This window comes from Vicugna pacos, chromosome 5 (genome assembly GCF_048564905.1).
Source record: "Vicugna pacos chromosome 5, VicPac4, whole genome shotgun sequence".
Lineage (NCBI taxonomy): Eukaryota > Metazoa > Chordata > Mammalia > Artiodactyla > Camelidae > Vicugna > Vicugna pacos.
The window spans coordinates 3,609,653-3,631,173 of record NC_132991.1 but is presented as its reverse complement, the minus strand read 5'-3'; the positions used below and the strand labels follow the sequence as shown (position 1 = coordinate 3,631,173).

General features: G+C 40.0%; 1 non-coding gene and 1 pseudogene across 1 annotated transcript; both read right to left on the bottom strand.

Moving 5' to 3' along the window:
- LOC140685419 (uncharacterized) overlaps positions 1 to 7,640 on the bottom strand; it is a 29,612-nt pseudogene extending 21,972 nt beyond the window's left edge.
- TRNAA-GGC (transfer RNA alanine (anticodon GGC)) lies at positions 2,058 to 2,131 on the bottom strand. The gene has a single exon. It is a non-coding gene; the product is annotated as a tRNA-Ala (tRNA).
- Positions 7,641 to 21,521: the final 13,881 nt, after the last annotated feature.

Genomic DNA, 21,521 nt, shown 5'->3' with positions numbered 1-21,521 from the left:
CACTATTTACAATAGCCAAGGCTTGGAAGCAACCTAAATGTTCATCAACAGATGACTGGATAAAGAAGTTGTGGCATATATATAATGGAATACTACTCAGCTATAAAAAGCAATGAAATAATGCCATTTGCAGCAACATGGATGGACCTGGAGATCATCATACTAAGTGAAGTAAGTCAGACAGAGAAAGACAAATATCATATAATATCACTTATATGTGGAATCTACAAAAAGACACAAATGAACTTAATTACAAAAGAGAAAGAGAGTCGCAGACATAGAAAACAAACCTATGGTTACTAAAGGGGAATGGGGGGGACGGGATAACTTGGGAGTCTGGGTTTTGCAAACATGAACTACTCTAGGTAAAAGAAACAACAAGTTTTTACTGTAGAGCACAGGGAACTATATTCAATGGCTTGTAGCAACCTATAATTAAAAAGAATATGAAAAAGAATATATATATATATATGTGTATAACTGAATCACTATGCCGTACACCAGAAACTAACACAACGTTGTAAATCAACTATACTTCAATTAAAAAAAAAAGAAAACCACATACAAACAACAAAATCAAAAGGAAGGGAGGGGAAGAGGAAGGAAGTTTAACATTTTCCTCCTCATCGGTGAGAGTCAATTATCTTCCTTTGTTGATAATATTGACATTTTATTTCAAATCCTATTTTGTCTATTGTCTCATCTTGGTTCTATATTTGACTTGCTTTAAATAATTTTTTCCTCCAATCCTTTTACCTCGGCTTCTCTGTTGTTGAATTCTTTAATTTGAATCTTACTTATTTGCTTAGATTTCATCCTTTGGTAGTTTCGTCAGCAGTCTGTCTGCTGTTCTTGTCTCTGAATAGGTACCTTGACTGTGTATGAAATTCTTAGGTCAGTCGTTCCTTTAGAATTTTGTAGACATTGCCCTATAGCTTTCTTTCCTTTTTTTTTGGTGGGGGAGGTAATTAGGTTTATTTATTTTTAAAGGAGGCACTGGGGACTGAACCCCAAGTCTTTGTGCATGCTAGGCATGCACGCTGCCACTTGAGCCAGACCCTCCCCCTCCCCCATAGCTTTCTGTGATTGGGGTTGGCAGGGAGAAGTCTCAGGTGAGTCCCATTTTTGACCCTTGAAACCACCTGCTTTTTTTAAAAAAAAAAAGCTCTGAGATATAATTGGCATATCATAAAATCCACCTGTTTAAGTGTCCAATTTAATGGATTTTGGTATATTTACAGGGGTTTGCGAACCATCACCATAATCTAATTTTAGAAGATTTTCATCACCCCCCGAAGAGCCTCCTGTTCATTAGCAGTCCCTCCCGTTCTCTCCCTCCAAAACCGGTGATCCACACTGGACCTGCCTGTCTGGACATTTCATAGGTAGCTGGAATCATGTGATGTTTGGTCTTTGGTGTCTGCTTCCTTCACTTAGCATAATGTTTTCAGGGTTCATCCAGGTGGGGCGTGTATCCATCCCCTTTTATGGCTAAACAATATTCCCCTGTATGGATGGACAGATCATATTTTGTTTATCTATTCATCAGTTGATGGATATTTGGGTTGTTTCTACTTTTAGGCTATTGTGAATAATGCTGTCATGAACATCCATGTACACGTTTTTGTGTGGACAGACGTTTCATTTCTCCTGGGTGGAGAGCTAGGAGTGGAATTGCTGGATCATGTGGTAACACGATGTTTAACACTTTGATAAACTGTCAGAATGTTTTCCGGAGTGGCTACCCGATTTCCCATTCCAACCTGCAGCATATGAGGGTTCCAAGTCCTCCACATTGCGGACAATACTTGTTATTGTCATTTTATTTATTGTAGTAACCCTAAAGGGTGTGCATTTGTTTCTTCTTATGGTGTTGAATTTGCATAACAAAGGATGTTAAGCATTTCATGCGCTCACTGGCCATTTATAGAGATTCTTTGAATAAATGTTTCTTCAAATCCCTTGCCCATTTATTATTTTTTTTTACTGAAATAATCTTTTTAATTTTTTTTTCATGGAGGGGGAGGGGGGATAATTAGGTTTATTTATTTATTTAATGGAGGTACTGGGGATTGAACCCAGGACCTCATGCATGCCAGGCATGCACTCTTACCACTGAGCTATAACCTCCATCACCCTTGCCTATTAAAAAATCAGGTTACCTATTATTGAGTTGTAAGAGTTCCTTAAACTTTCTAGATACAAGTCCTTTAGAGGATACCAGATTTACAAATATATTCACCCATTCTGAGGATTTCCTTTTCACTCTCTTGATGGTGTTGTTCAAAGCACAAAAGTTTTAAATTTTGATAAAGTTTCAAGTATCAACTTTTTTTAAGTATCACATGTGCATTTGGTATTTATCGTATCTAAGAAATTATTACCTAACTCAATGGTCTCGGGTCTTCTTCCCAGAGTTCTATCATTTTAGCTCTTGTGTATAGGTTTTTGAGCCATTTTGACCCAGTTTTTGCATATAGTACAAGGAGAGGGTCCAAAATCATCCTTTCGTATGTGGATACCCAGTTCCCTGGTATCATTTGTGGAAAAGACTATTTGTTCCTCACTGAATTGTCTTCACATGATGCTTCCTCTTTCTGCCTGGATGTCTGAAGAATTTTTTGTCCCTGAAGTTCAGAAACTTAACCAGGTAGGGTTTTTGCAGCAACTCTCCTGTATCCCTTTTTCCTTATGTCTGTCCCTTTGATGTGCAGTTTAGTTACGTTCATAACATATACTGTGTATGAAAAGAGAGATTTTTTAAAAAAAGAATTAACATCTCTTGTATAAAATTCTGTAATTTCCCCGTTTCACTTTAGTTTTTTTGGTCTTTAAATTAATAAAATTTAATGCTTTTTATATAAAAAAGTGTGTGGTATAATCCATTCTATAAAATGATTTCTGTCTTTCATATCAATTACCTCCCCGTCATCCAAGTAAAGTCCAGAACTATGATCACTGTAACATTGATTTTTTTTTCTAAGTGGTAGAACTTTAGGAAATTTATTAATTTCTTCTTTGTACCTCTCTGAGTGGATTAGTTTAAAAATAATGACAATATATAATTTTTATATAAAAGTCAGACATGACAAAAAAGTCATCATCTGAAGTTTTTCAAATGCCTTTAAGCATGTTTTGGAGTGATTTCATTCCTTACTATCACTGCAATGTCAAACTTTACTAATTTCTTTTTTTCCCAGGTTTTGTTGAACTATAATTGACATGGAATATCGTATTAGTTTCAGGTGTAGAGCATAATGATTTGATAAATGTATATTTTGCAGAATGTTCACAATAGGTCTAGTTAACATCCATCACCTCTCATAGTCACATTTTTTCCCCTTATGATGGGAATTTTTAAGATATACTCTCTTAGCACCTTTCAAATTTTCAAAATACATTGTTAACTGGAGTCACCGTGCTGTACATTACAGCCCCAGGACTTACTTATTTATCTTAGAGCTGGAAGTTTGTATCTTTTGACCCCCTTCACCCGATTTCCCTGTTCCCCCAACACTTTACTAATTTCTGACCTAGAGATTCTTCATCTCTGGCCAAGTAGCTAAATATTCATCACTGTCTGAGTATTGGCCCTTTGGAACACTCTCCGAGGCTTTGCACAGAATATTCCATTTAATCATCTCATCAACAACTCAGAAATGGGAACTATTATTATCCCAGTTTAACCGACGTGGCAGTTGAGGCTGAGAGATGTTGATTAGCTTTCCTGGGGGTAACTGAAAAAATGTGGGAAGCAAAATCCTACGTGGTGCCTGTAATGCCCTCCACGTCCCTCTCCAGCCTGTGCAGAATTCCCAGGGCTCTTAGGGTGAAGTCAAAACCCTGGAGCGGGGAGTCCGAGGCCCTGGACCACGTGGGGGCTTCTCTCTTGTTCCGCCTTCCTCTTGCCCCTAGCCCGTCAAGCTTTGCTATTTCTTGTTTCTCCCTTTTCCTGCAGATGCTTATTTATCCTTTAATATAACAGGATTTCTCCCCTATGTATTTTCTGCCTCTAACCTGCCAGCTTTTTAATCTGCCCACATTCATCTTGTTCAGTATCTGTCTCTCCTCCCAGACTCTACCATCCTGGAAGGCAGAGACGGATTCATCCTTCAATCCCCACAGTGTCACTTGGGGCTTAATAAATATTTGTTCAATTTTGAGATGTAGCTCAATTGCTAACCTCATTCTGTCATTCCTATCCTGTGATGATCTCCTTCTCCAAACCCTGGAAGCACTCTTATTTTATGCACCTGATTTACCGCTTAGTGCGTGCTGCTGTCTGTTGCTGCTTTTCTTCTTTATGTACGGTCTACAATAAAACATGCTTTGCTTTCCCTGTCCTCAGACGTAACCCTAGGCCTTGTTCACATTAGAAACTCAAGACGTGATGATGATGTGATCAGAAAAGAAAGCAGTGTGTTTTCCAAAATGCAATTATGTTACGTACTTAACAACAACAACAAAAATCCCCACCTCTCTTAAATCAGCTTGTGGTCTATAGACATCTAGGGTGGCTCCCCTTGAGTGGGGGTGGGACTTGTGAATATCATGGGATTTCACTTTCATGGTTTGATTTCATCACGTGGCAAAGCTGAAGGGATTTTGCAGATGTGATTAAGGGCCCTAATCAATCAACTCTAGGTTAATTAAAAGGGAGACCATCCTGGGTGGTCCTAACCTAATCAAGCGAGCCCTTTAAAAGATGCCCAAGACACTCCTTTGGGCCTCGAAGAAGGAAGCCACCATGAGTTCAACAGGAACAAATTCTGCCAGAAAGCATGGGAGCCTGGACGAGGACTCAGATGATACCCCAGCCCTGCATGATACCATGGTTGCTGCCTTATGAGACCCTGATCAGGCTCCCAGTTATGTTATCCTGAGCTCCTGAATCATGGAAACTGTATATATTAGGGTTCTCCCGAGAAACAGAACCAATAGGACATATAGATAAATAGATACAAATGTAAGAGATTTATTATAGCAATTTGCTCACATGGTTATGGAAGCCAAGAAAGTCCGACCCTCTGCTGTCTGTAAACTGGGGAACCAAGAAAGCTGGTGATATAATGCAGTCTGTTTTCATAAGGAGGACATACTCATGAGAATTACCTGGTCATGTGGTCGTAGGTGGTATTTATCTTACCTTTGCTGTTTGTTTGTTCGTGGAGGCACTGGGGACTGAACCCAGGACCTCATGCATGCCAGGCATGTGCTCTACTGAGCTGTGCCACCCACCTCCCAAGATGGTATTTATAACTCTATCCATTCTATATTCACTTTGCCTTCAGCAGGCACCTCAACTGGTCATGGTCCTTCACCTGGTGGGGTTGTTACCGGGAAAAGGAAAATTAGAATCACCTTGGTTCTTCGTCACTCAAAAAAAAAAAAGATTTTTGACGAGAGACAGGAAAAGGAGTGCTAAGGAAAATTTTATTAGCGAAGTAGACGAAATAGTGAAAGATAGTACACGCCCGAGAACTGGGAGTGGGCCAAGCCAAGAGGGGGAAAACGGCGCCGCTCTCTCCTTCCTCCTGTTTTTATATCCTGGTTTTGTAACTGATTAATTAATCGATTGATTAACTGATTCCCTGTGCTCTGGTTAGTTGACAGTGCAGGTTCCTTGTGTTCTGGATTGTTCCTTTCCCGTTCCTCTCCCTCTGCCCAGTGCTCATTTCTATCTAATCTACCCAACAGCGTGACTCAAACCTTCATTCCTGAAGGGTCTGGGCCGTTAGTAGTTCTGCCTGGATGGTTTTCCATTGACCTGGATCACAGGGCATGGAAATACTAAGACGTCCAAAGGGATCTCCTGTATTCCAGACACGCCCTTCCTTACCTCCATCATGGCATGGCAGTCCAGTCTCCCCTTGGTTGTTAGGATGGATCACCACAGTCACTCCCTCCCTTGCCTGTTGACAGAGGCCGGGTGGTAGTCTTCACTCTGAGTTCAGTGGAATCATCATCGTGTCTCCTGGTAGAAGTATTCCTCCTGTTGGAACTAAGCCCTCTGGGCCAGCAGAGCAAAGTCACAGGAATTGGAAGCAAAAATTTTGCTAGTGGGTCACTAAGGGTAACAATGAGTGTGCCGCTCCCATTTCCATCCCTTGATTCCTAGACCTGTGAATCCCGGGTATCAGAGAAACAGCACCGCAGATGGGATACTGATTCAGACAATGTACAGTCTTCTGGAAAACCTTCACCCAGCTCTCAAAGGCACAGCCACCTAGCTGGTGTTGTAGCCAGGTCTTCAAAGGGCCATCACACCATTCTATGAAGTGAGCTACTTCAGGATGGTGGAAGATATGGTAAGACTAGTAACCTCCATGATCATGGACCGGTTGCCACACTTATTTCTCTGCGAAGTGAATTCCTTGATCTAAAGCGATGCCGTGTAGAATGCCGTGACAGTGGATAAGGCATTCTGTAAGTCCATGGATGGTAGTTTTCTCAGAAGCATGGTGTGCAAGGAAGGCAACTCTATGTCCAGAGTGTCTACTACAGTGAGAACAAAATGTCACCCCTTCCACGATGGAAGCAGTCCAACGTAATCAACCTGCCACCAGGTGGCTGGCAAATCACCCCAGGGGGATGGGGCCACAGGGGTGCTCAGGGTTGACCCCCGCTGCTGGTAGCAGAGAGAGGCTGGTCTTAATGAATGGAAGCCCACAAGTAAACTCCATCTCTGTCACCATGGCCATTTTGTTCACGGGCTCACTGGGAGATGACAGTCTGGAAAGACGTTGCCTGGTACCCACTGACCAGGTCCTCCTATCCACTTGATTTTAAAATCCTCCTCTGCTGAGGTCCCCTTTTGGTGAACATTCACTTAAGACACAAATATATTCACATCTTTTGCCTGGAGAGGTCTATTCACATAGGTCTTCCCCGAATTTCTTTGTCATCAATTTTCTAATCCTATTCCTTCCAAGTCCCTGGCCATCCAACCAAATCAGTGGCCACAACCATGAACTGGTATATAATCACACATCTGCTCATTCCTCCTGCCAAGTGAACAGGCAGGTGTGCTGTCTGCAGTTCCGCCCATTGGGGGACTTTGCCATCACACTGCCCCTCAGGGATGTCCCCGGAAGGGGCTGCAGCGCTGTGGCTGTCCACTTTTGGGTGGTGCCTGTGTGTCACGTGGGACCATCTATAAACCAGGCCCGAGTCTTTTCTTCCTCTGTAGACGGAGCGGAGGGAGCTACTGATGAGGCCAGGGGTGCGGGCTGGGAGGGAGAAGGCAATGCAGCAGGAATGCGGGCTGTGGGCATCAGGGCCATTTCTTCAAGTAGCTTACTTGTGCCTTCAGGGCCTGCCCAGGCCCAGACACATCTACACCACTTTCGTTTGGGGATGGGGTGCTGCTGCGACATCCATCTTCATGGCTTGATGAGTCAGATCACACTCAGTTCGTGATGCACAGTTCAGGTCCTAGGATAACTTGGCAGCCCGCGGTCAAGCATTTAGTCTCTACTGAGGCCCTGTAGCAGGCCAAGAGCTACCTCTCAGAGGAGATAGTTACCCGTGGAGGCTGGCAGGGTCTTGCTCCAAAATCCTAAGGGCCTGTGATGTGGTTCACATACGAACAGCATCCCCTCTGCGTGGACACTCCAGCACCACTGGCTGTGACGGGTCATGTGATCTGATGCATCACAGGACACAGCAACCAGGACCTGTTTCAGAATCTTCTCTCATTCTGGGCCCCACCTGAAACCAGCAGCCTGGGGGTCACTCAGTAAATGGTCTGGAATAACACACTGTGATGAAGCTATGTCGCACCCACTATCCAGAGGCCCACTTTGGGTCGCCTCCTTCTTGGTTGTAGGAAAGGCCTTGTCCCTCAACTGAGAAGGGCTATCTTGACATGCTGCACCCAACTGGATCCCTAGGAATCCCACTGAGGTGGAAGGTCCCTGAATTTTCCTGGATTTATTTCTCTTCCTCTGACGCACGTCTTAGCAGTAAGTCTAGAGTTGGCTACTTCCTGCTTGGTAGGTCTCATCAGCATAATGTCTTTAATGTAAAGGAACAGTGTGACATCTTGTGGATGGGAAAGAGGATCAAGATGCCCAAGGACTAAACTGTAACCTGGGGCTGGAGAGCTGACAGCCCCCTGAGGTAGCACAGTTGAGCTGTGCTGCTGGCCCTGCCGGCTGAAAGCTGACTGCTCTGGTGAGACTCACAGCCAGGCGGAGAGGAAAAGGCATTTTGCAGATGGATAGCTGCATACCAGGGGTAGGGGATGACTTAACTGGCTCAAGCAATGGAACCACATCCGGTACAGCAGCTGCAGTTGGAATCACCAGTTGTTTAAGTTTGTGATAATCCACTGTCCTTCTCCAAGATCCATCTGTCTCCTGTGCAGCCACACGGGAGAGCTGAATGGGGATGAGGTGGGAACCACCACTTTCAACTTTCAAGGCCTGGAGAGTGGCACTGGCCTCTGCAGTCCCTGCAGGAACGCAGTATGGCTTTGATTGATCGTTTTTCTGGGTACAGGCTGTTCTAACGGCTTCCATCTGGCTTTTCCCACTGTAACAGGCCTCACTCTGAAGGTCAGAGAACCAGTGTGGGGAGGCTGCCAGCTGCCAAGTACGTCTGTTCCAATGATGCCTTCTGGACCTGGGGAAATAACCACAGGGTGGGGTTGAGGACCTACTGGGTCCACTCTGAGATGGCCCTGAGCTGAGACTCCACTGCTGACCAGAACCCCATAAGCTCCTGCTGCAACTAGGGGGCACAGTGACATTTCAGGTCTCCTGGGATCAATGCCCCTTCACAGCCAGTGTCCTTGACAGGTCTGATTATTTCCTTTTCCTCAACGCATAGTTGTCCCAGGGAAAGGCCGCTTGTCCCTTTGGGGAAGGCTGGGAGAAAGATTAACAGTACACATTTTCGGGAGTGACCGGGGTCCTTCCTCAAGAGGACCCAGACTCCCCTTCATTTAAGAGGTTCTGGGTCTGTAAACTGGCTCATGTCTGAGAACTGACTGAGGGGGTGTGACTCTCTGTTTTTATGACTGGAGTTAGACTTTGATCACTTGACCCAGAACTTTTCTGCTTAACCAGATCAAGGAAGCAAATTTAGGCTTCTCATCTATTTCACCTCTAGCAGCACCACGATTAAGTCGCCAACGCCATTGGTCTGTGCACCATGGCTGGTCAAACTATTCCAGCTGCCGTTCTGACTCTGCCGTCCATTGTGGTCACTATGCCCACCTGGCCTTTGGAGTTAAGAAGCCTGAAAAGCACTCCTTTGGGCCCGGAAGAGGCAAAGCCACCATGAGTTCAACAGGAAATGAATTATGCCAGGAAGCTACTGGAAGAGGACATAGGTGAGGTCCCAACCCTGGCGGTGAGCAGGAGAGCAGCCTCGCGAAACCCTGATGGGGGTTGTGGTGTGACGCTGTGCTTGACTTCCGAGAGCATAGACACTGAAATCATAAATACTGTTGTTTTATGTTGGTGGTAATTTATTATGCAGCATGGAAAACTCGGAGCATATGGATAAGGATAAATGTAACAAGAAGAAAAAGCAGGGGTGATTCACAGCTGGACTGCAATAATTGTAGCAACCTGGTACCCGCAAATCCCTGAGAGTGCTTTAAAAATACCAACCACCAGGTGCGGAAGGTAGAGTGTGTGCTTGGCATGCACAAGGCCCTGTGTTCAATCCCCAGCGCCTCCCTTAAGGGTAAAAAAAATTTTTTTTAATTAAAAAAAATCGCAAGCTATTAAAGTGGTAGAAGTTAACTTATAAGTGAGACTTTTTAAAACACTGGTAGGCTAGTTTGAATGAAAAGATTATATACACTTTCTTTGTAAAGTTTCCACTTCCTCTTTGTAAAATAAAAAATAAACTATATGTGAATCAAGAATTTTATTAAAGTCGGTCAGACATTCAATTAATAAAAGGTGTGGACGAACTATTACTTGAACACTAGAACTGAAGGAATATTCTGCCTCCCAGCCCTTCCTGAAGAACTCACTGGAGAACAAGCTTCAGACAGCAGAATGAAGAGGGATGTTGACATAGGGGGTGATGGTAGGCATTAAATACACAGTTATTTCTAGAATTAATACTAATTGAACGTTGAAAAGGAGAATATAGGATACTGACTACTGTTGACGTGCTGACCTCAGACGTATAGCACAACTGTTAAAAAATGAGGGAGACCTTGCAGGGAGCTTACTTCCTCACCCCTTGAACGGGAGCTATACCTAGTGACTTGCTTCTAAAGATCAGTTTCTGGAAAGGAGTAGGGGGCTAACCTTACAGTTAAACACTTCACTTGGACAGGTGTTTGTGGATTTGTCTACTAAAAAGTCCTAGAAACGATTACAAGCCCAATAGCAATAATTATGCCCCTCTGCCTAGCTTGTGTTGTTTAAACACCACTTCCCAGTAAATGAAATCAGGGATTCTTGGAGAAATGACCAACTTGAAAAGCAGGAAATATACAAGGTATATTCAGAATATCTTGCCATACCACAGAGCAAGACCATAAAAAAAGAATCAAGAGTCAACTTGGCGGGGAGGGTAACAGAGTGCGTGCTTAGCACGCATGAGGTCCTGGGTTCAATCTCCAGTACCTGCATTAAAAAAAGAAAAATAAAGAGTCAACTTGAAGATGCTCCTGCTGGCTGCTGACATCACAAAAAGAGATAATTAGACACTAAGTAACTCCAGTGGAAAGAACACAATACCACACGCAGTCCTACCAAAAGAAAAATGAAATATGAACTGACCACAATTCGGGTCCAGAGGACAGAGACTCATGTTTAAACTATACTATCAGGTACAATCAGCAAAAATCAGACTGTGGGAAATTACAAGTTAAAGGACTGAATATCTTAACAAATAAATTGTAAGAAAAAAAGAACAAAAGGGCCACCTATAGATTAAAGATTTAAAAGGCATACCAAAGGCAACAAGAAAACAGGCAAAACAAACTGTAATGTTAAGATATCCACAATTGGTTATTAAAATCATAGAGAAATGCAAAACTGAGATTACCATAAATGTCAAGAGAGAGGAGTCCATTAATGGCAGAGTTGATTTACTAAGAAATCACATTCTTGGACATGGAACACATCTTAACAAATTTAATAGAATAGAATCATATGAAGAATGTTTTCAGACCACAGTGAAATTAAACTGTAACTCAATAACAGAAAGATAGTTGGAAAATTCCAAAATACTTGGAGGTTAAACAACACACTTCTAAATAACACATGGGTCAAAGAAATTTCAAGATAAATTAAATATTTTGAACCAAATGAAAGTGAAAATACAAATTTTCAAAATTTGTAGAATGCAGTGAAAGCAGTGTTTACAAGGAAATGTTTGGCCTTAAATACATAAGAGTAAAAAGAGAAGAAAGATTGAAGATCAATAATTTCAGCTTCCACTTCAGGGAACTAGAGAAAAGAACAGCCATCTAAACCTAAAATAAGCAGAACCTGTAAAAACCACAACAGAAATCAATGAAACTGAAAACAGGAAATTAACAGAGAAAATCAATAAAGCCAAAAGTTGGTTCTTTAAAAATATTGACAAACTCTAGGTAGAGTAACCAAGGAAAAAAATAGAAGTCATAAATTACTATTATCAGAAATTGAAGAGAGGACTTTATTTTTGACATTACAGAAATAAAAAGAATCATAAGGGAACACTAGAAACAACCGTATGTCAACAAATTAGATCATTTAGATGGAATGAACAAATTCTTAGAAAGACACAAACTACCAACACTGACTCATTAAGACACAGTAGATCCAAATAGATCTATAATAAATTAACAAACTGAATTAGCAACCAAAAAATTCCCACAAAGAAAACCCCAGGATCAGATGGAATTCACTGGTGAATTCCAAAAAATGTTAAGAAAGGGTTAATACAAATCTTTTAATAAATTCTTCCAGAAGAAAGGAGAGCAGGGAACACTTCCCAATTCATTCTGAGGCCTGTATTACCCTGATGCCAAAATAGGCAAAGACATCACACAAAAGTACAGAGTAATATCTTTAATGAATGTATACTAAAAACACTTTAAAAAATTAGTGAAATAAATCCATTCATAAATAAAAAGAATTATACACCATGACCAAATGGTATATATCCAAAGGAATGCAAAGTTGATTTAATATCTGAAAATCAATTAATGTGATACACCACATCAATAAAGGACAAAGTCCACATGATCATCTCAATAGATGGAGAAAAAGCATTTGGCAAAATGCAACACTGCTTCATGATAAAAACAATCAACAAATTAGAAATAGAAGGGAACTCCCCAATTCTCATAAAGGGCATCTATGAAAAATCCACATCTAACACCAAACTTAATTGTGAAAGACTAAATGCTTTTCCTCTAAGATCAGGAAAAAAACAAGGTTGTTCTCTGTCATCACATTTATTCACTATTTACTGAAAGTTACAAGGACAATTAGATTAAAAAATGAAACAAAAGATGTCCAGATTGGAAAGGAAGAAGGAGAACGATCTCTCTTTGCATATGACATGATTGTGTATATAGAAAATCCTAAGGAATCCAGTAAAAAACTTTTAGAATTAACAAGCAAGTCTAGCAAGTTTGCAGGACATAAGACCCTGCAAACATACAGATTGTACATGGATAAGTACCAAATATATTGTAGTGACATCAGGGAAGATGGCTCCAGGAATCTATCCTTCCACTGACCCAACAATCAAACTGCCAGGAACTATCTGAAGCAACTACTTGTAACACGAGTAGAGCAGAACACTTGCAGCATCTGGGAGAGAGCTGGATGAAGAGGCTGGAAAGTTTTGTTAATTTCCACTTTAGGGAGGTGGTGGTTACTATTCCTCATCCTCCAGCTCTGGAGCAGGCAGCTATGGAGACAGCAGCCCACACACACGCCTGGTGTGGCTTGCTGGACCCAGAGTAGGTAATAAGGACACTGTCCTTCAAAAGCTGTGGATTCTGATCCTGGTTTTGATCACTGAGTGGCAGCCATGCAGCTTGGCCATCGTTGTAACCCCCATGAGCTGAAGTGTCTTCCAGACATGAGAGAATTTAAAGAAACAGTTTTTTTTTTTTGGTCTCTTTTGGGAGCCATTTAAGGAAGTCATTGTCAGGACACTGGCTGATGGTAGAGACAACAGAAGGGAAACTTCAGTGAACATACACACAAAGAATATACACTTTTCAAAAACAGTATGGAAAAGCCACAAAAGGATAGCTCCAGTGATCAACAAAGAAACTGTCATCCTTGATGAGTGGGAGAATTAGATTTCCAGAGAGCTAGCACAACATCATGCTTGGAATACACACTTCTCAACAAAAAATACAACACATATGAAGAACCAGAAAAGTACGGTCCAGTTACAGGAAATAAAGAGTTTGACAGAAATTATTCCTGAGGAAGCTCACATACTATTATTAGTCAAAGATGTTACACTGACTGTTTTATTACATTTAATGAGCTGAAGGAAACCATGCAAAAAGACCAAAGGAAATTAGTAAGGTGATGTCTGAACAAAATGAGAATATCAATAAAAGACGGAAATTATAAAGAGCAATCAAAAAGAAATTCTAGAGCTAAAAAGCAGAACAACTTAAATGAAAAACCCACAGAGGGTTCAATGGTAGATCTGAGCCAAGAAGAAGAAAGAGTCAATGAACTTGAAGATTAGATATTAAGAAATCATCCAATCTGAGAAGCAGAAAGGAGAAAGAATGAAGAAAAGTAAACAGAGTCTAGGAGTCCTGTGGGACACTATCAAGTATACTGATATGTGTTATAGGAATCCCAGGAGAAGATAGAAAAGGGCAGGGAAAAAAAATCTAAATAAATAATGGCCAAAACCTTCTCAAATCTGGTGAAAGACATGAATACACACCCCCAAGAAGCTCAACAAACTCTAAACAGGATCTTTTTAAGAGACACATTATTGTCAAATTGCTAAAACATGAAGACAGAGAGAATCTCGAAAGCAGCAAGACAAAAGTGACTCCTCATGTGTAAGGGATCTTCAATAAGGTGAACAGCAGATTTCTCATCTGAAGCCATGAAGATCAGAAGGCAATGGAATAACACTCTTAAAGTGCTGAAATACAAATCTATCACCTAAGGATTTTATATCTAGCAAAACTATCCCTCAAGGATGAAGGGAAGTTAATGGGCATATAATGTATAAAGATGTAATCTACCACAATATTAGCATAAAGGGGGAGGGATGGGGATGCATAGGAGCAAAGTGTTTGTGTACTATTTGAACTACTATTCAAAGCACGTTATCATAATTTTAGGATGTTCGTTGTAATCATCATGCTAACTCCTAAGGAAAGAACTTGAAAAATATACAGAAAAAGAAAGAATAAGGGAATCAAAATAGTACACTGCAAAAAACTCAAAACCCAACTTACTACAAGAAAGGCAGTAATGGAGGAAATGAGGAAGAAAAAACATGGAAGACACACAGGAAGCAAATAGCAGAATGACAGAAGCAAATCCTTCTTTATCGGCAATCACATTAAGTGTAAGTGCTATGGACTGGATGCTTGTGTCCTCCCCAAATTCATATGTTGAAATCCTAACCTCTAATGTGATGCTATCAGGAGGTGGGGCCTTTCAGAGGTAACTGGGTCATGAGGGTGGAGCCCTCATGAACGGCATCAGTGTCCTTCTAAGATGAGACAAGAGAGAGCTGGCTTCCCCTTCCTCTGCTCACCTCATCTGAGGACACAGCAAGAAGACAGTCTCTGCAAACCAGGAAGAGGGCTCTCCTCAGACGTCAGATATGCTGGCATCCTGATCTTGGACTTTTCAGCCCCCAGAACTGTGAGAAATAAAAGTCTGTGGTTTCAGCCACACAGTCTACGGTATTCCGTTCCAGCAGCCCAAACTAAGGTAAATGGAAGTGGTAAGGAGATTGAATCAGAATGGAAAACCTCACAACAAATAAAATCCCAGAACCAGAAGGCTTCACTGGTAAACTGTACCAAATGTTTAAAGAATCAATAGCGATTATTTGCAAACTCTTTCAACAAACTGAAGAAGAGGAAACACTTCCTAACTCGCTCTTTGAGCCCAGCATTACTGATACCAAAACTATACAAAGGCACTACAAGAAAAGAAACAACAGGTAAAATCTTTATGAATATAGATGCAAATACCCAACAAAGTACTAGCAAGCCACATTCAGCAGCATATGGAAAGGATCATTCCATGACCAAGTGGGACTTACTCCTGGGATGCAAGCACGGTTGACACACTAAAGGTCAACAACACACTGTAAATCACATTAATAGAAAGAAGGAATAAAACCACATGATCATTCTAATTGCTGTAGAAGCAGCATTTTATAAAACTTAATGTTAAAACACTCAATAAACCAGGGATAGTAGGGAAATGCCTTGACATGATTAAAGCCACATGTGGAAAACCCAGAGCTAATGTCATACTCAATGGTGACACTCTGAGAACCTTTCCTCTAAGATTAGGAACAAGGCAACAGTGCCAATTTTCATCACTTCCATTCAGCATAGTTCTGAAGTTCAAACTGTAGCAATTAGACAAGAAAAAGAAATAAAAGGCATCCAAACTGGAAAGGAAGAAGTAAAATTCTCTCTGTATGTTGATGACATGATCTGACATGTAGAAAAACCTAATGATTCCACAGAAAACAGTTAGAGCTAAAAAATTCAGCAAACCTGCAGGATACGGAATCAACACACAAAAATCAATGGTATTCCTATATACTTGCAATGAACAAGTCAAAAGTGAATTTAAAAAGCAATTAGATTTACAACAGTATCAAAAAAAACTTAACAATGTAAAATGGTATAGCGGCTATGGAAGATAGTTCGATGGTTCCTCAGAAAGCTAAACACAGAATTATCACATGATTTAGAAATTTTATTCCTAGAAATACCAAGGGAACTGAAACCAGGCACTCGAACAGACACCTATATGCCAATTTTCATTACAGCATTATTTACAATAGGCATAAGGTGGAAACAATCCAAGCATTCACCAATAAACGGGTAGAATAAAATGTGATTATGTACATATAACAGAATACTATGCAGACATAAAAAGAAATGAAGTTCTGATGCCTGCTACAACCTGGAAGAACCTTCAAAAGCTCATGTTAAGTGAAATAATGCAGACACAAAAGCATAAATATTGTATGATTCCATTTACATGAGGTTCCTAAAACAGGCAAATCCACAGAGACAGAAAATAGCTTAGAGATTACCAGGGGCTGGGGAAGGGGGAATGAGGAGTTACTGCTTAATGGTTGCGAAGGGGTAATATAATAAGAACATTTTGGAAACAGTGGTGAAGTTTGCATAATATTGTGAATGTAATTAGTGCCACTGAATAGTATACTTGAAATGGCAAATTTTTGCTATGTATTTCTCACTACAATTTAAAAATAAATTTGGGAGTTTGAGATTTGCAAATATTTGCCATATACAAAAATAGATAAAAAACAGATTTCTTCTGTATAGCACAAGGAGCTACATTCAATATCTAGTAATATCCTTTAATGAAAAAGTATATGAAAATGAATATATGTACATATATGCATGACTGGGACATTATGCTGTCCACCAGAAATTGACACAATGTAACAGATTATACTGCAATAAAAAAATTAATAATGTAATTATATCAAAACCGAATAAACTGTACACTTTAAACGGGTAAATTGTATAGTACATTAATTACATTTGTCAAGCTGTTTCAACGTAAATAAATAAGTACATGTATAACAGAAAAATTGTGTTCTACACTGGAATTTGACACAACATTGTAAAATGACTATAACTCAATAAAAAAAGTTAAAAAAATAAATAAGTACAATATTTAAAAAATCAATTGTATTTATGCAGTAGCAATGACCAAATAGAAAATGAAATTAAGAAAGTTATTCCAACTACTCAGCCATAAAAAAGAATGAAATTTTGCCATTTGATACAAGATGGATGGACTTGGAGGGTATTATGCTGAGTGAAATAAGCCAGACAGAGAAAGACAATTACTGTGTGATATCACTGACATGTGGAATCTGAAAAATAAAACTACTGAATATAGCAAAAAAAAGAAACAGACTCACAGATACAGAGAACAAACTATTGGTTACCACTGGGGAGAGGGAAGCGGGGACAGAGCAAGTGGGTAGCGGGTTGTAAGATACAAACTGTGATGGTATAAAATAAATAAGCTACAAGGATGTTTTGCACAGCACAGGGAATATAGCCAATATTTTATAATAACTATAAATAGAGAATAACCTTTAAAAATTGTGAATCATTATGTTGTACACCTGAGGCCTACATAATATTATAATCAACTATACCTCAATAAAAAAAATTATTTAAAAAAAGATAACCAAAGAGGCCTCTCGTGAATGTTTTTGCTGCATAAACCAGACGACAACATTTCTCCTACACCTGCTAACGTCAGTAGTGATGTGTCAACAGCAGGCAGCCGTAATGACACGAACAGTCCACGACAACAGCAGGGACTGTCTTATTAAATCTGTAATAACCAGGGGCTGTGGGGGCCGAAAAGAAACTGCCTTCCTCTGGCCTGAGACTGTCATTCCACTTGAATGTGTTAGGTGAGCTGTATAATAAATTAAAATAGTTGATATTAAAAAAAAAGCTATTTCAGTTACAGTAGCATGAAAATAATAAAAGTTAAGAGTGAGTTTGACAAATGGAAAAACTTTGAATATTATGGAACACTTGAACGAAATTAAATTAGATTAAATAAATGGAAAAAACAGTCCAAGTTTATAGATCAGAAGACTTCATGTTAAAGGGGTAAATTTTTCCCAATGTGTCTATAGATTCAATCTATCAAAATCCCAGATGACTTCTTTGCAGAGAAATGACAGGCTGTTCCTAAATTCACCTGGAAATTCAAAGGACCCTGGACAGCCAGAGCAATCTCGAAAACCAGTAACAAAATGTAGAACTCACACATCCTAACTGCAAAACTCACTACAAAGTTTCAGTAAACAAGACAGTGTGGCGGTGGCTTAAGGCTCAATCAATGGACTAGAACTGAGAATCCAGAAATAAGCCTTCACAAATACAACTGACTTTGACAAATTACCAGGACAAGTCAATGGGGGAAGAATGGTCTTTCCAACAAATGGCAGTGAGACAATAGACCAAGCACCTGCAAAAGAATGAAGTTGGACACCCCTGACTTCACATCAGATGCAAACATTAACTCAAATCAGATTAATGTCTGAAGTGGGAGCAATGGTTACAGGGTGCAGGGCTTGCTCTGGGGGCAATGAAAACATTCTGAAACTGGCTGTGGTGATGGATGCAAAGGAAAAGTCACTGAACTTCACACTTCAAGTGGATGAATTGTATGCTATGTGAGCTACAGCTCAAAAGTACTTCTTTAAAAAGATGAAATGAAAGAAGATTGCTACTCTGCCCAAAGACATGGGAAGGAAAGGAAAGGAATACTATAAGCCACTCCATACTCACAAATTTAATGACGTAGATGAGATGCTTCAATTCCTTGAAAGACAGTGACTACCGAAAGTCACACAAGGAGAGAGAGACAATCTGAATAGGCCTATGTCTATTTTAAAAACTGGATTGATAATTAATAATCCAAAAAAAGAAAGTACCAGACGTTTTCACTGTTGAATTTGACCAAATATTTAAGGAAGAAATTGTACCAACTCTCTACAATCCCCTCCAGAAAACAGAACAGAGAGAACTTTCCCTAACACATTCTATGAGGCCAGCATTACCAAGACACTGAAGCCAGACAAAGACATGTACAAAAAAGAAACCACAGACCAATCTCTCACGAATACAGATGCAACTACATACTGGCAAACTGAATTTAACAAAGTGTAAAAAGAATTACACACCATAATCAAGGGAGATTTATTCCAGGTATGCTGGTTTGACTGGTTGGTTCAATAGTAAAACAACAACAACAACAACAACAACAAAAAGCCCCCAAAAACCTAATGTGAAGTAAGAGATCAACATGCTAAAGAAGAAAGCTCAAATATGATCATATTAGTGATGCAGAAAAGCATATGCAAAATCCATCATTCAATCTGTGATTGAAAATTCTCAGCAAATGAAGAATAGGGGAGAACTTCCTTAACTTGATAAAGAAAAGCTACCAAAAAACTCCACAGCCAACATCATACTTAATGGGACACTTTACCCCCATGACTGGGAACAAGGCAAGGATATTCCCTCTTACCACTCTTATTCAGCATCCGACTGGAAGGCCTATCCAGTGCAATAAGATAGGAAAAGGAAATAAAATCTATGCCAACTGTGAAAGAAGAAATAAAATCGTATTTTTTCATTGATGGAATTACTGTTTATGTAGAAAGTCCCGAAGAACAGACAAAAAAAACTGTGAATATAGCAACATCACAGCACACAAGGCTAAGAGTATAAAAATGTAGACTGCGTTCCATATCCCACCAGGGAACAAGTAGAATTCAAAATAAAAAAAACAGTACCATTTACAATAGCTCATACACACAAATGAAATACCTAGATATAAATTTAATGAAATATGTACAGGTTGTATATGAGGAGAACCACAAAACTGATGAAATAAATCAAAGATCAAAATAAAAGAAGAGACAGTCCATGTTCACGGGCAGAACACTCAACGTTACTAAGATGTGAATTCTTTCCCAACTTGATCTATAGATTTATGTAATCCGAATAAGAATTGCAGCAAGCTGTTTTGCAGATGTTAACAGATTCTAAGGTTTATATGAAAAGACAAAAGATCTAGAACAGCCAACACAACAGTGAAGAACAAAGTTGGAAAACTGATAAATGCTCAGCTTCAAACCTTCCTAAAAAACTACAGTAATCAAAACAGAATGGTGCTGGCAAAAGGACAGACAAATAGATCAATGGGACAGAATAGAGAGCCCAGAAATAGACCTCCACAAATACAGTCAACTCATCTCTGGCAAAGGGGCAAAGGCAATTTAATTAAGAATAGTCTTTTCAACAAATGGTGCTGGAACAATTGGACATCCATGTACCAAAAGAAAAAAAATCTTTCCACAAACCTTACAATTTTCACAAAAATTATCTCAAAATGGATCATTGAGGTCTAAGTGTAAAACATAAAACTAAAAAAAAAAAAAAAAAACAAAAAAAACTCCTATAACAAAACAGGAGAAAAATCTTGGTGACCTTGGGTTTGGTGATGAGTCTTTAGCTATAATCCAAACGCACAATTCATGAAAGAAAAAAATGGATGCTGTACTTCATTAAAATTGAAAACTTACGCTCTTCAAAAGGCACAATTTATTAAGTAATTGGAAAGGTTAGCCACAGACAAGGAGAAAATGTTTGCAAAAAACGTATCTGAAAAAGGACTGTATCTAAGATATGCCAGGAACTCTTAAACTCAATCAGAAAACAAGCTAATTAAAATATGGGCAAAATCATCAAAAATGATATAAAGATGGCAAATGGGCATTTGAAAAAATGCTCCACATCATGTCATTAGGGAACTGCAAAGGAAAACAATGACCCCACTACACACCTGTCAGAATGGCTAAAACCTACGCTCTGACATCACAGAACGTTGGCGAGGATGTGAAGCAACGGGAACTCTCATTTGTCACTGGTGGGAATGTGAAATGGTACAGCCACTTTGCAAGGCAGTTTGGCAGTTTCCGACAAGACTAAAGATAGTTTCACTTCATGATCCAGCAATCACACTCCTAGGTTTTTACCCAACTGACTTGAAAATTTACTTCCACACGAGAACCTGCATAGGAATGTTCAGTTTTACTCATAACAGTCAAGAGCTGGAAGCACCAAGATGCCCTTCAGTGGGGAAACAGGTAAGCAGACTGTGGCAGTCACACAGCACAAAAACAAACAACTTGTGATACACACAGCAAACGGAAGGATCTCAAATTATGTTGAGCAAAAAAGCCAGATGCAAACAAGTACGTACTGTATGACCCCATTTATGTGAAGTTCAAGAACAGACAAGACTAACCCATGATCAGGGACAGCAGATCAGTGCTTACCTTGTGGGCTGGCGGGGGTGGGGTCAGGTGGAGAGGGTGCTGATTACAAAGGGGCCCTGTTTCTGGGGTTACAGAAGTCATGTATCTTTATTTAGATGGTTGTATGTATTTATCAGTGCGCACAAAACTGTAAATTTAAGATTTGTGTATTTCAGATTGAACAAAGCTTGTGCTGTTCCTGTCTCAGCATCATTTTGTGATTGGCTGTGCAAATCTGAGCATAAAAAGAACCTCCCCAAATGGAATAAGAGGTCTCCGCCCGGGCTAGGACCTTGGCAAGGGTCCAGGCGACTTCAGCAACAAATTCTTCAGGAGCTGGAGATAAGCACTCACTCAAACCTAAATTCAGCTAACAGTGGCGTGCGCCCAGGGCTCGGGCAGGGGCGTGAACTCAGGTGTTTCTAAAACCGTCAGGGATGTCATACACCATGCTCCAGGGCAAGGCTGGGTGA